Source organism: Diadema antillarum, unplaced genomic scaffold, assembly GCF_040938485.1.
Source record: "Diadema antillarum isolate AM-2024a unplaced genomic scaffold, OU_Dant_1.0 scf00000225, whole genome shotgun sequence".
Classification (NCBI taxonomy): Eukaryota; Metazoa; Echinodermata; class Echinoidea; order Diadematoida; family Diadematidae; genus Diadema; species Diadema antillarum.
In genome coordinates, this window is record NW_027271114.1 from 431,220 (window position 1) to 444,832 (window position 13,613).

Genomic DNA, 13,613 nt, shown 5'->3' on the forward strand with positions numbered 1-13,613 from the left:
TGATTGGGACACGTCGGGAGCTATTGATACCCTACAGGAGGACCACTGGTCAGCCAACATTGTTGGAGTGAGTTCTGCTGCAGGGTAAGAAATAGCTGTCATTCTAGTGGGAAGAAACATTCGCATGCTGCTGGGAAAAGTCTTGAATTCTAAAGCCATTTGTTTCTTAGTACTAACAGTACTTTCACTAGTCGGTAGCGTCCAGCAGGTACCTCTCTTAAGAGCCATCTAGTCTACCCAGAAATTCTGAAATCTGTTCTGTTCTGAGATACTTGTGAAGTGGAACTGAAGGAATTTTTTTTTTTTTCAAATCTTGTTCTCATCAAAATTTGGTGTAACATTTTTCCACAGATCAGATATTTTTATAGGACATGTTTTCAGCATGTAGAGAGTATCACAGTATTCCATAGTTGCAGGAATGTTGCAGTTTTTGCTTGCGCTGACAGGAATTATAATCGTGCAATTTTTCACCCAAAGTATACACACTGGTGCAAAAGGGAGTGCTAAATGTGTACTTGTATTGTTAGGTGTAGTGGCGCCCTCTTTTGTCAAGCTTCATAGTAGCCCAGTTGTAAACATACCCGTAAGAAATTTCTTTGTAAAATTTTCATATCGAGTTACCATAGCAACTGTCAAGATGCAAGACTCTTTTAATGAAGATACAAAGACAATTTCTTACATTCTTTTGCTGTTGAAGGATGGTAGTGCCTTCTTTTATCTAGCACTTATTCACACTTGCAACAATGGCACATACACATGTTTAAACAACTCCTTTGTTGGTTGCAAAAACAGACAAATCATCGCTGTACATTTAATCAGTTTGTTGCTTCAGACATTCTTGTTACAGCCACATTTATAGGGCCTAATTTGTCCCTAATCAGTTTTCTCTAATACACTGAACTTTTTACAATAGTCAAAGTAAGGTGGAACAGATGTCAACTCAGGCTTAAAGGGACAACTCAGAGGGTAATCTGTAATCATGGTGAGGCACATTTGAAATGACAATGTTAAGCATTTACCTCACAAAGACAACTTGTTTGTTATGAGATGACTGGATGACATCCATCACAACTCGAAGAAAGTTCAAGGAATACTCCTGTACTGCCAAACTTTGTATCAATTTGATTCCAAATAGATGGGCACTTGTGCATGAAAGAACTCATGAAGATGTTTAGAGGTATTTTCTTTCTTAAGGCTGATTTTGATTAGCTGATGCACTAAAGTTCAGATGGGATATGCTGGGACTATCTCTACCCCATCCCAAAATACTGAGGAGACCACTTGTGATCCAAGTATTGTTGTGTGAGAGGTCATACATGATTTTAGTCTCCCATCTTCTCCTCCAACATGTGCTTGCATATTTCAATTGTCATTCTGCATCCATCAATCGTTTGCACAGTCACAGCTTTTTGCCTCTTTGTCGTAGAGGGGTGTGCTTTCCAACAGGACATTCAGAGTTGTTTCGTTACCATGACAACAAAATCATGATACTGCCCCCAGCTGCTGAAGCCATACAGCTGGTCACTATCCATCCAGTCAACTGCAATGAATGGCGAGTGTGTAGCAAATATTTACCAAAAAAAGCATCTGTTGGATGGCTGCATTTCTATGTGTGTGTATGTGGTGATGGTGATTGTTGGGGGGGGGGGGGGGGGGGGGGGAGGCGGCGGCCAGCAGATATGTATTGTACATGTACTAGCATACCCCTAAGTTCTGTTTATCAGTTTACTTCATTTCATTTCTTTTATATGTCAATGCTGCATTTCTCTGACAAAAGAAAGCGTTGATATTGATGTTGCCATATTGAGACACATTCTAATTAAAAAAGAAAAAAGAAGATAAATATCACTTTGATGAGGGTCCCCTCTCAGAAGATATTGAAGAAAAAAAAATGGAAGAAGTGATGGTAAAATTAAAAACTAGAGTGTGAATACTACATAATCTAGAAATGAGTGACGTTTAGATCTGAGTTAATTTTATTATACATGTGTATTATCATTTGTTCTTTTTTGTTTAGGTCAGATTTAGAATGTATTGCTCAGATATGATGTTTTACATAAAACACTGGGCCTACTTGCAGATATCTACTCAGAGAATTTAAAAATTACACTTACGTCAATTGAGGAGGTATTTGCACCAGTGTGAATTAGGCACATGCTTTGCTCATCATGGCAAATTACACTTTTGTTACTTGTTTCCACTTTTTTTTGTTGTTGCCATATTTGGGCAGTATTTAGGAGCAGTAATACAAAGATATGGAAGTTTGAATAGGGTATTTAGGGCTAATAGTCTTAATTTGAGCCATTATCTGCTTCATCTTTTTTATATAAAGATTGCACAATTCCTATTACTCTTTGTTTTACTCTTTATATGCACAACACAGAAATGCAATGCATTGTAAGAATTGTGATATGCTATTTATGAATTTGGCATCGGTACTGCATTTCTTTTGCCTTACATTAGTACATCTCTGAATTAGCATTATGCCAAAAGTAAATCGTATCTCTGATTATGATTGTAAACTGTCGCGAGAATTACTTAGTTGTGAGTTGGTTTTAACGGGATGGTATAGTTTTGGTTGACACCTAACTTCAGGTTTCTGACATTTTTTTTTTTGTGAGATAATGAGAAACTTCTCATGAAATATGAAAGAGCATGCAATTCTAAGAGGTATTCAACATTTATTTGATGAAAATTGGTTTTGAAATGGCAATGTCACAAGTGGTTTCTTGATATCTCGCAAAAAGTTCAAACCAAATCCTCATCTCCACCAATACTATACCATCTCTTGAAGAATTGGCAATTCAACATTGATTTGATGGCATTACCAGATTGGCCAGTTCCTAAAACAGGACTGTATGTTACAACACATCTTATGGCAGTTGTAATCGTCTGATCCATAATAATGGCTTTCCAGAAGTTGCATGAACATAATATTGTGTATGTGGTCAAGATGTCTTCTTTGAAGAAAAAAAAAAAAAAAGCACCCTGCTTTTTAGGGACCTGTTTCATAAAGCTGTTCGTAAAGTTACACACCGCTTTATGAACGACTTAATTATGGCAAGCCAAGTGAATTTCCGAATCATTGTTAATTTCACAAGCTAACGTTGAAATTTACAGATTATAATGATTATTCTTACCATGTGTTTAGTTGAAAGTGTGTTTTTGCCCCAATGTAGATGAAATATTGAAATACAGTCGTACTTTGTCAAAATGCAAGGGAAAAAAAAACAAACATTGGCACACACATTGACACTCCATATTCCAGTCATGCTTAATATCATGCCTAACTTTACGAACAGCTTTATGAAACAGGGCCCAGAGGTATATTATTGTCTACATTAGACTTATACCGGTACTAGGAACTCATGTAAAGAGAGATATTATACAGAAGTACACAGTGCCTTTTTATAGAGTTGTCCAAAGGTTATTATGAAAATTATACTTTGTTTGTATTGTATGTGTAATTCAAGAGTTTTATGAATGTAAACATTGCTTCCACAATTTCCAGATCGTGAATTTGAATGTAGTATTATTCATGCCACACTTTATATGTACAGAAGGTTTTACAAGTGATTGTCTAGCAATAATGAAATCTCGTTCTACTTTTACTATTATGCTAAAATGATATGCCACATACTAAAATACATGTAATGTGCAAATATTAATGGGCTTTCAAGAGTTAAATCAGCAGTGGCAGCTTTGAGTATACTACGAATGGATATGTTAATCACGGTGTTTGTAACTGAATGAAATCATTCTTCCACGAGGAAGCGGCTTAATCAAACATATGTTATTTTTTAGAAAGCTTACTTTATTAAAAAAAAAGCAACAAGATTTTCTCTGAATACTGACTGGTATCTCTGTTTTCTGTGAAGGAAATTTGTTTGACAAATAAGAGAGAAAAGGTGAGGGGGGGGGGGTGAGACTCTTGAAAGACAGCTAAGGCACACATAGAGAGAACCATGATAATAGAAATGATATTGATTTATTGTTGTTATTATTATTATTATTATTATTATTATTATTATTATTATTATTATTATTATTATTATTGTTATTATCACTATTATAAGGTGTTATTTACCCAGGGTAGTCTATTTATTGTTGCCACTGCTCTACCAGAGGGCCCTGCCATTATTATTACCCTTGCGTTGTCAGGTACCCATTTATTTATACATTTGGGTGGAGAGGGACATAGTTGGTAAAAACATCTTGTCCAAGAATGTACTGGGCAGTATTCGAACTCGGGTCCTCGATTAGGAGTCGGGAGTCTTATCCACATATATGCCACAGCGCCCCCACAGGGAGGAGATAGATTTATGTATGTATGTTGTATTATACATCGAGAGAAGAAGATTGAGAAGATTGTAAAAGAGGGGTGGAGGAGAGATAGAGAGAGGTGCACAGTACAATGTATCATACATCGACAGAAGTACATGTAGGTCAAGGGGGAGAGGGGATGCATATAAAATATACTGTATTATACGTGGACAGAAGCAGATTGTATGTGTGAGAGAGAGGTACTTAATGGGAGATATATACATTATGTTATACAGGGATAGAAGCAGATTATATGTGTGATAGAGAGGGACTTATGGGAGATATATATACATTATATTATACAGGGATAGAAGCAGATTGTATGTGTGATAGAGAGGGACTTAATGGGAGATATATACATTATATTATTATACAGGGATAGAAGCAGATTGTATGTGTGATAGAGAGGGACTTAATGGGAGATATATACACATTTGTACATTATATTATTATACAGGGATAGAAGCAGATTGTATGTGTGTTAGAGAGGGACTTAATGGGAGATATATACATTATATTATACAGGGATAGGAGCAGATTGTATGTGTGAGAGAGAGGGACTTAATGGGAGATATATACATTATAATATTATACAGGGATAGAAGCAGATTATATGTGAGAGAGAGAGAGGTACTTAATGGGAGATATGTACATTATAATTATCCAGGGATAGAAGCAGATTATATGTGTGAGAGAGAGGGACTTAATGGGAGATATGTACATTATAATATCATACAGGGATAGAAGCAGATTGTATGTGTGATAGAGAGGGACTTAACGGGAGATATATACATTATAATTATTATACGTGGACAGAAGCAGATTGTATGTGTGATAGAGAGGGACTTAATGGGAGATATGTACATTATAATATTATACAGGGATAGAAGCAGATTACATGTGAGAGAGAGAGGGACTTAATGGGAGGTATATACATTATATTATACAGGGATAGAAGTAAATTGATATGAAGGGGGGGGGGAAGAGATGCATAAATTTGTACAATTTATTATACATGGAGAGAAGAAGATTGAAAGAAAGAGGGGGGGGGAGGGGAGATGCATATGGCGCAAAATTATCGAGCGATCAAGCAAGTAAATCATAATACTTACCGACTTCTATAGGCCTTTCACTTTGGTACATGTATTATTGATGGACACGAAGTTATTGTGTGTACCACGGGGCAGCATCTGGTTTAAGAGATAGGTTTTCAAAAACAAACAAACAAAACACAACATGCATGTATACATACCAGGCATAGGGTAACCATGGCGACTATTTTTATCTTTAGAGATTCATCCCCCATCGCCACCCCACCCTCTTGCTTTGTAGTATCTTTGCATATAATGTAAGTATTAAGAGAATACATGTACGTACAGAGTTTTGGTGATGATCAGGGATACGAGTCTTGCTCCATTTTGAAAAATTTATCTCATATCGGCGCAGTTAATCATATGGCACCCTTTCAAAGTAGACAAAGAGAAGAAAAAAAAAAAGAAATGGAGTTGTTTACTATGCCAATGCAATCCAAACGTTGTCATCTAATGAAGGGAGGTGACGGTCTACTTTGCGTGTATATAAAAAGCCGCTGAGGACATAATTCGCATCGTGGCGCCCGATCATGACACCGCAGGATTGGAGCTCTAGTCGCAGATTTCTGACCAATCAGCAATGTTCATTCAAATCTGCCCGTAGTCAACACAAGATTGTGATATACACACATTTTTTGTTTGTATAGAGTCTGTATATTGATCAATGCATTTCAATTATACCAGAGATTGTCTTCTTCGTCTTTTTTTTCTTTCTTTTTTTTTGAGGGGCTGGGGAGCAGCTTGAATTTTCCCTTTCCCGTACATTTCCTAGTGTTCTGTCCTGCTTTCATTTCAGAAAGTGGCTTTCAAGTTTTAAGCCTGTATCCATTAAGCCCTAATGGTAAAGAGGATCACATTTTCTTAGAATCGATTCGCCTTTATCAAATAAAAAAGTTGGCAAATGAGACTAAAATCGTAGACCGCATATTGAAAAGGCGGACGGGGTATGAGTAATTGAGTAAGTATGAATGATCAAAGTCAAATATTCATGCATCTCACAGGCATAAACCTAGCTGTTTGGTCAAAGCGTTATAGTACACTGCTTATTGCTCGATCAGAAGCACACAGCATACTGTTCATACGCAAACGCTGCGATGATAAATTCCGTGCAAACGAATCTATAGCTGATTGTGGCTTTCCATAAGTAGTCATAACTCGGTAGCCCGGAATGCCAGGAGGGACAAGTAAGCGCGGAAAGTGGCGTTACCGAGATAGAAAGATATACGGAACGTGACAAGTCGTGCTTCGCTGCTCGAAATCGAGGTCGCCTCGATGTCCGGAGGGCGGCTGCCGGCTGGTTGAGGTCAGGGTAGTGATTGCTGGCAATCGGTGATATTAATTTCGTCATACTTTTTCTGTCCGTCATTCTGTATTCTTTTTTCTTTTTTTTTTAAGTCAAAATATCAAAATAAAACCAATGAAACCGGAATAACAATAATAACCAGTGATGTGACGTTTTGACCGCGCTAACTGCCATTCATCTCGGCTGTGCCTCGGCTGTGCCGATAGGGCAGATTTTCGTCTACATATTATAAGCGTCATCCTTTCTGCGGCCGTCAAGGTCCATTGGTAGAAATATAAATGGTATCATCCACAGAGTACACCCCTGGCATGCCTGGTTGCTCTAATCCTCTTGTTATCTAAAAAACAACAACAAACAAACAAACGATGACTTTCAATAAAAGATGAAGATCCGCACAAAGTAAATGTGGCCAGTTAAGTAACTCGCACGTCTTCGTAATCGTAATTGGTGGAAAGACTGCTCCGAGTATATATGGCATTACTGACATTTCGTGATTGTAAGTCTGTGAACGAAATTGCACTTCTCCGTCATTGTGTGTAGTCAGTTTTTTTTTTTTTTCCGGCATGACATTGTTAGCCGTCGATACGCCCCCATCAATCATTCACGGTTGTCATGAAGACACGTACGCTTGAAAAAATCCATACTGGCGAATATTGTAAAACAGTATACAGGTTTTGCGAAATCTACTTCCGATGAAACATTTACAAGCGACGACGTATTTTTGTTCAAGTGAAACGTGTCACCCGCCACGAACGAGTTGTAATAATCTATTTTCAGCATTTTTTCTCTTTTAACCATCTGCTTCAGCGACTCTTTGCTCCCCATTGCCCCCCTCCCCCCCCCCCCCCCCCCCCCCCGCCCACATCCCCATTCGTTTGCTCTGACCTTTATTATGCAAGAACTATATACGTTTGAATGGAGACGATGTCATTCAACCCCAGTCTTTTTTTTTTCATCCCCTTCCCTCTCTGCATCCTCATCTTACTCTAGATCGTCCTCCCGCCTTTTCATTTCAAGCAGTGTATGCCGACAGGTTTTAGCGCGTACCCAGTCCCCTTTGCGTTTAATACCAAAAGTTCCTCCTTTCAATCGATGGGAAAACACTTTGGTAGTAATTAGCGCCACAAGACATCCCGCACGATCGAGCTAGGTTCGCCCTATATCGAAGGGAAGTGCCCGTTGCCTTGGTGACGCCTTTGGGCGGTAACTGCTTTTCACGCCGTCGATCTAATCCTCATCCTGAGGGTGGAGATAAATATAAAGCTCCATTTAATCGAGCGGAACTAATAATATCTCTCGATATTACTCTCCCACTTTCTCCGGGTTCCTTTCCTTCTCTCCTTTGCCTGTCTACGTTATACTTTCATCTCCATGTCCCTCTCGATGTTTGTATGTATCACTATGTGTGTTTGTTTGCATACTCGAGTAGATGTATGTAGGTGTATCTTTCTGTCTCCCTCTTGCCTGTTTGGCCCGAATTCACGAAGGTGGTTTAAACTTAACCATGGCTTTATACCATGCATTTTTTTCCCTTCGTAAATACGATTGACAGGTGGCGTACGCAAACAGACGTCCAGCAGCAAACGCGCATTGATATGCGAATGTCAAAGGTAAGCCAATTTCACACTTATTTTAGTCCATGGTTTCAATTTGTTCCATGACCTAAGTTTAAACCACCTTCATCACAGGACAAGTCCACCTTCATATACATTAGGATTAAGAGAATGCAGCAATATTAATAGAATACATCAGTAAAAGTTTGAGGAAAATTGGACAATCCGTTCAAAAGTTTCGAATATTTTAAGTATCTGCGCAGTCACTGCTGGAATAGAAGACTACTACAGTGTATGATGTCACATGCGTACAACTATATAAGGAAAATGAAAAGAGAATTTCACAAAACTTTACTTTTTGAATAAAGTGTACTTTTCTTCGACTTGCTACTAACGTATGTTAAAGGTATTATTATTCCCCCTGCCTTCTCTAAAGAGAGAAGTCGAATGTTCTTTTGTTATGCGAGAAAAACGGAAATATGTTGAATTTCTTTATTCTTTCTTTATATCGTTGTACTCATATGACATCACAAGTTATAGAAGTCTTTTCATCCAGCCGTGACTGAGCAGAAACTTCAAAAATTCGTATCTTTTGAACGGATTGTCCGATTTTGCTCAAACTCTCACTGATGTGTTCTACTAATATTGCTGCATTCACTCAATCCACATGTCTATGAAGGTGAACTTGTCCTTTAATTTGTGGCTCTCTCACATTTCACTCCATTCCTTTTCGTTTTTTTTCCTTCTCTTGAATGCTGTCATACCCGTTCTCTCTCTATCTCTATTTACCTATCTCTCTTCTCTTCTCTTTCTTTCTTTCTTTCTTTCTTTCTTTCTTTCTTTCTTTCTTTCTTTCTTTCTTTCTTTCTTTCTTCCTTTTTTCTTTGCATCCATCTCCGTGAAAGACAAACAAAAATTGATTTCAGCTCATTTTCAAGATTGGTATTACAGAACACAGCCTACTGACAAGAAGAAAGTGTGGAAGTTGTCTTAAACTTTACTTTGTACCTCTATATATAGCAAAACAAACACTTTTTGCTCTTCTATTATTTCCTAGACATGTCGAGTCTTCAGAATAGAACGGAAAGTTGAATGCACTGTAATTGCCAGGGGAAAAAAACAATCGTATTGAAGCCAGTTACCACAAGTTTTCGAGGACGCAATCGCATTGAACGCTATATTTCCATCCAGAGCTGCTGGTTTATTGTGTGACGGTTACCATGGTAAGGCTGTAATCAGCCCATCGTATACACCTAATAATAGAGCTAATAAAAGTGGCAAAGGAATAAGCTTTGACTTTTAATATTCAAAGCTATTATAATCGTTGCCATAGAGTATTATCCCTCCGATCTGTCATCTCTATACGGTCTGCCATATCGTACTTCAAAGTTCATATCTTGATACGATAGTATGGGAATGAGGTCGGGTCAAGGTTTCTTTTGATGAATGGTCGTGCAATGATCCATTCAAAGTGGAAAATCAAGCAAACTCGATCCGACAATATTACATAAACAATGGACTTGCAACAGGTCATTTTAATGGATATGCCAATTTACAGCATTTTTTGAGGGGGGGGGGGGACCCTGTACATGGTACAAAACTTTGTTACTGTCACAACCATATATAATTCACATATTTTTAGTATTGATATACCGCTTTGAGAGTATAGAAATTAATCTAATATGAGAAAACCTCCGGAATGATACTCATATCTATATAGAAAACATCATTTCGTTTTACAAAATGTAGATCGTTTCAACATAAGAATGAAACCAATCACTTAGACTCCGTGAAATTAATCAGTTAACGCGAGGCTTTGCTTGCTGTGAATTGGAACTGACTGCCTCGGGGCTGTCTGCTAATACTCTCGTGCGGGAATAGTGCCCGAGTCGGATGCATTATGCAGGAATAAAAAACAGGATTGAATTTTTGGAAGTTCAAAATTGATCGCCTTCCTCTGCGAACGGCAAATGCTTAAATTTGATCGCACATTCATGTAACTGAATGAATTGAATAGAAATGGAGGTAGTCAATCTATGATTTTTATGAAAATATATAAATATCTATCGAATTGATGAAAAGATATTTTGGAGTTGCTCGCCAAAAAGATGAACATAGCCGCATCAAACCTGATATCTCAATAAAAGTATGAACAGGGCTCATTTGATTTGATTTGATTTGATTTATTGGTTTCTGTATCATCATTGTACATACACATTCATATACAAACATAAATATAACTTGCATTTTCTTCTTCATTGCCTTTGTACAATGTACAACAAGAGTACAACAAAACATAAAACAATGAATAATACAGAGGGGCTATACAGCATAAGCGTGGCTTGATTTGCGTGCAGCCCCCGTAGCATTACATATAAATATCATAATATACATCGGAAGGGGAATAGGAGGGAGGGATGACTTGCATAGAGATAGGATAGTTGAAAGGAGAAAGGGAAAGGAGAGGTTTGTCTGCTTTCACTAAAGGTTTATACAAAATAAAACTACCTGTATCATTGATTAGCAAGGCATGACAAAATATTTTCTGACCGAGGCACAGGTGAACAGTTGATACAGGTCATGGTCAGTTACATAATTATCATTACATAATAGATTAAATGCGTCGATATTTCTGCGAAAGAATTTCGTGTATAATACATTAACAATGACAATGGAATTACTGATATCCAGAAAGCAACATTGTTTTTACAGCTTTCCTAAAAGAATACAATGGACTTTAAATTTAATCTTCTTTTCAGTTTGAATGAATTTTGGAATTCTCAATTTGAAGAGTCCGTAAGCTATTTCAGTTTCTGAATGATTACATTTATCATAAGTGTGTGGGTTTCATATACCAGGTATATATACTTTGGTGATACTCGTATGTCTAGGTGTTAGTTGCGATTTGGAGAATTTTTCATAGAGTTTTGTTTCTAATGATAAGCACGAGGTTCTGCCATTATGATATTGTGTTATGTATTGCTTATAATATCGTTTCCAAATATATGATAAATCAGATAATATATATATATGTATATGTATATATATATATATATATATATATATATATATGTGTGTGTGTGTGTATGTGTGTGTGTGTGTGTGTACTATATATATATATATATATACATATATATATATATATACAATATAAATACAGGAGCGGATCCAGGAATTCTGTAAAGGGGGGGGGGCGTGACTGATATTTCTGGTGCCATTTCCGGGTTTCATTTCATTGTTTTTCTTTTTATTTCTTTTGTTTTTTTACGAAAAATAAAAGGGGGCGTGCGCCGGTTGCGCCCCCCTCTGGATCCGCCACTCTAAATATATATATATATATATATATATATATATGTGTGACCCTGCACCACAAAACACAAAAAGTCGCCACACATGGATAATTAGTTAAGGGCAGATTCTAAAAGAGCAGACTCTAAGCTTTAGAATGATGTATAACTCAATTCAAAATAATGGATTCCCATAACCTATACTATAAATATTGGAAAGAAAGCACACACTCAGGGAAAGTGTGAACTGAGAAAAGAGGCTCTGAAGTACACTGTGTATTCAAGCGCTTAATATTTACCAAACCGTGCTGGCTGTGCGATGAATGGGACAAAAAACAGGAAGTAAACCACCGAAGTAACAACAATGAAGGAATTATCAAATTGAACTGAAATTAAGCATGCCTCATTAACACACTCTGTTCATAAGTTGGTGTAATGCCTAACTTTCAAAGCAGTAGCGTCATCCTTTCAAAAGTTATGAGAGTTGAAAGTGAAGAGTGTGTACAAGGTTTCTCAGAAATAAAAATTGGTCTCTAAAGACACATCTAATCACAGTATTCTACCAAAAAATGTTCGAGATAAACTGCTAAAAACACACTTTCCTGACCGTTTTATGATCCCAGATTCTAACATAATGTAGAAGAAGACTTGCTCTTTCAGAAAATACGAAAATGTCAAGATCGGCTAGGTTGACCCATTTCACCTATTTTCAGTCCTCACGCAAAATCAGTGTGTGCGACTTTTTTGTTCGTTTTGTGATGCACGGTCACATGTATATATATATATATATTTAATGAAAAGTTTTGAGAATCGGATTGCGATACTGAGGCTCAATGACAAACTACTGCCACATAATGTCTCTTCACAGCTGCGTCAGCTATACATAGCGAGATGGTATAGTGCTGAAAGAGTTAAATGATTTATCACCCCCCCCCCCCCTCTTTTCTTTATCTCCACCCTCGGGTATGTTCACCATGGCAAGTGTGGTACTGACGCAAAAAGGTGCCGAATATAGATTCTAGACAGGTATAAACTTTCATTAAAAACTGTCGCTCTTCTCACTCTCTGCTATCTTCCCATGTCTCCCCCCCCCCTCTCTCTCTCTCTTTCTCCCCTCTCTATTCCATCTCCCCTCTTTATCTCACATTCATTGTCCATCTACCCCTCTTTACTTTCCATTTCTCCCCCTTCATCGTTTTTACTTTCCTGGTTTTCTTTCGTCAATTTGTTTCTCAATCTCTCATTCTCTATATTCCTCGTGCATTCGACCCGGCTTCATTACCCAGGCACATGCATGCATGAGGCTCAATGCGTGATCCTGGTGAATCCTCACTAACAAAGACACAAGCTCGACCAATATTTGAGCGCGTGCTACCCACTTTGAAATGTATGTCAGATTCGAGCTGAAGAGTAATCTATTATACAGTTCGGCCGCCCTTGGACTACACGGGGAAACAAATAATATCAACTCAACTGTTGAATATTTATGCCCATCTCCCGTGATTCAATTTATCATGTCGTTGGATTGTTTAGATCTTGGGGATATAATGGCAGCAAACTATCGCGTACTCTCCTTCAGATATTCATGCCCACTCTATAAATAAGTGCGCCATATTGGCATCCTATTTCAAAAATTTCTGTTTGAGCACGAGCTCGATAGAGAACTCGACGACTTGTATGACAGAAACCGAGCAGTGCGGCGCTGCCATCGTCAAACAAAAACGCTCTCATTCACCTTTAATGGCAGACACTATGCCAACATAAGTTATTTCTTTCTTCTTTTAATTTCGGATGAATTCAATTTTAAGCAGTTCAAATTTTGGACATGATGAGAAAGGAAAATGAAATTATTTGAACGCGGGGGTCCTGTCACTATCTACGGCAACGAATACTGAGCAAAATGCATGGTATATAATCATAATGATATATGTATATATGTAATATTTTACTATCTGTCCGTTTGTTCGCTGGTCTTCTATCATGTCGATCTTTTGATGTACAGTCTGCTGCGATTACTGTGTTGGAAAGATTGTAATGATTTCCTAATGCAGACACA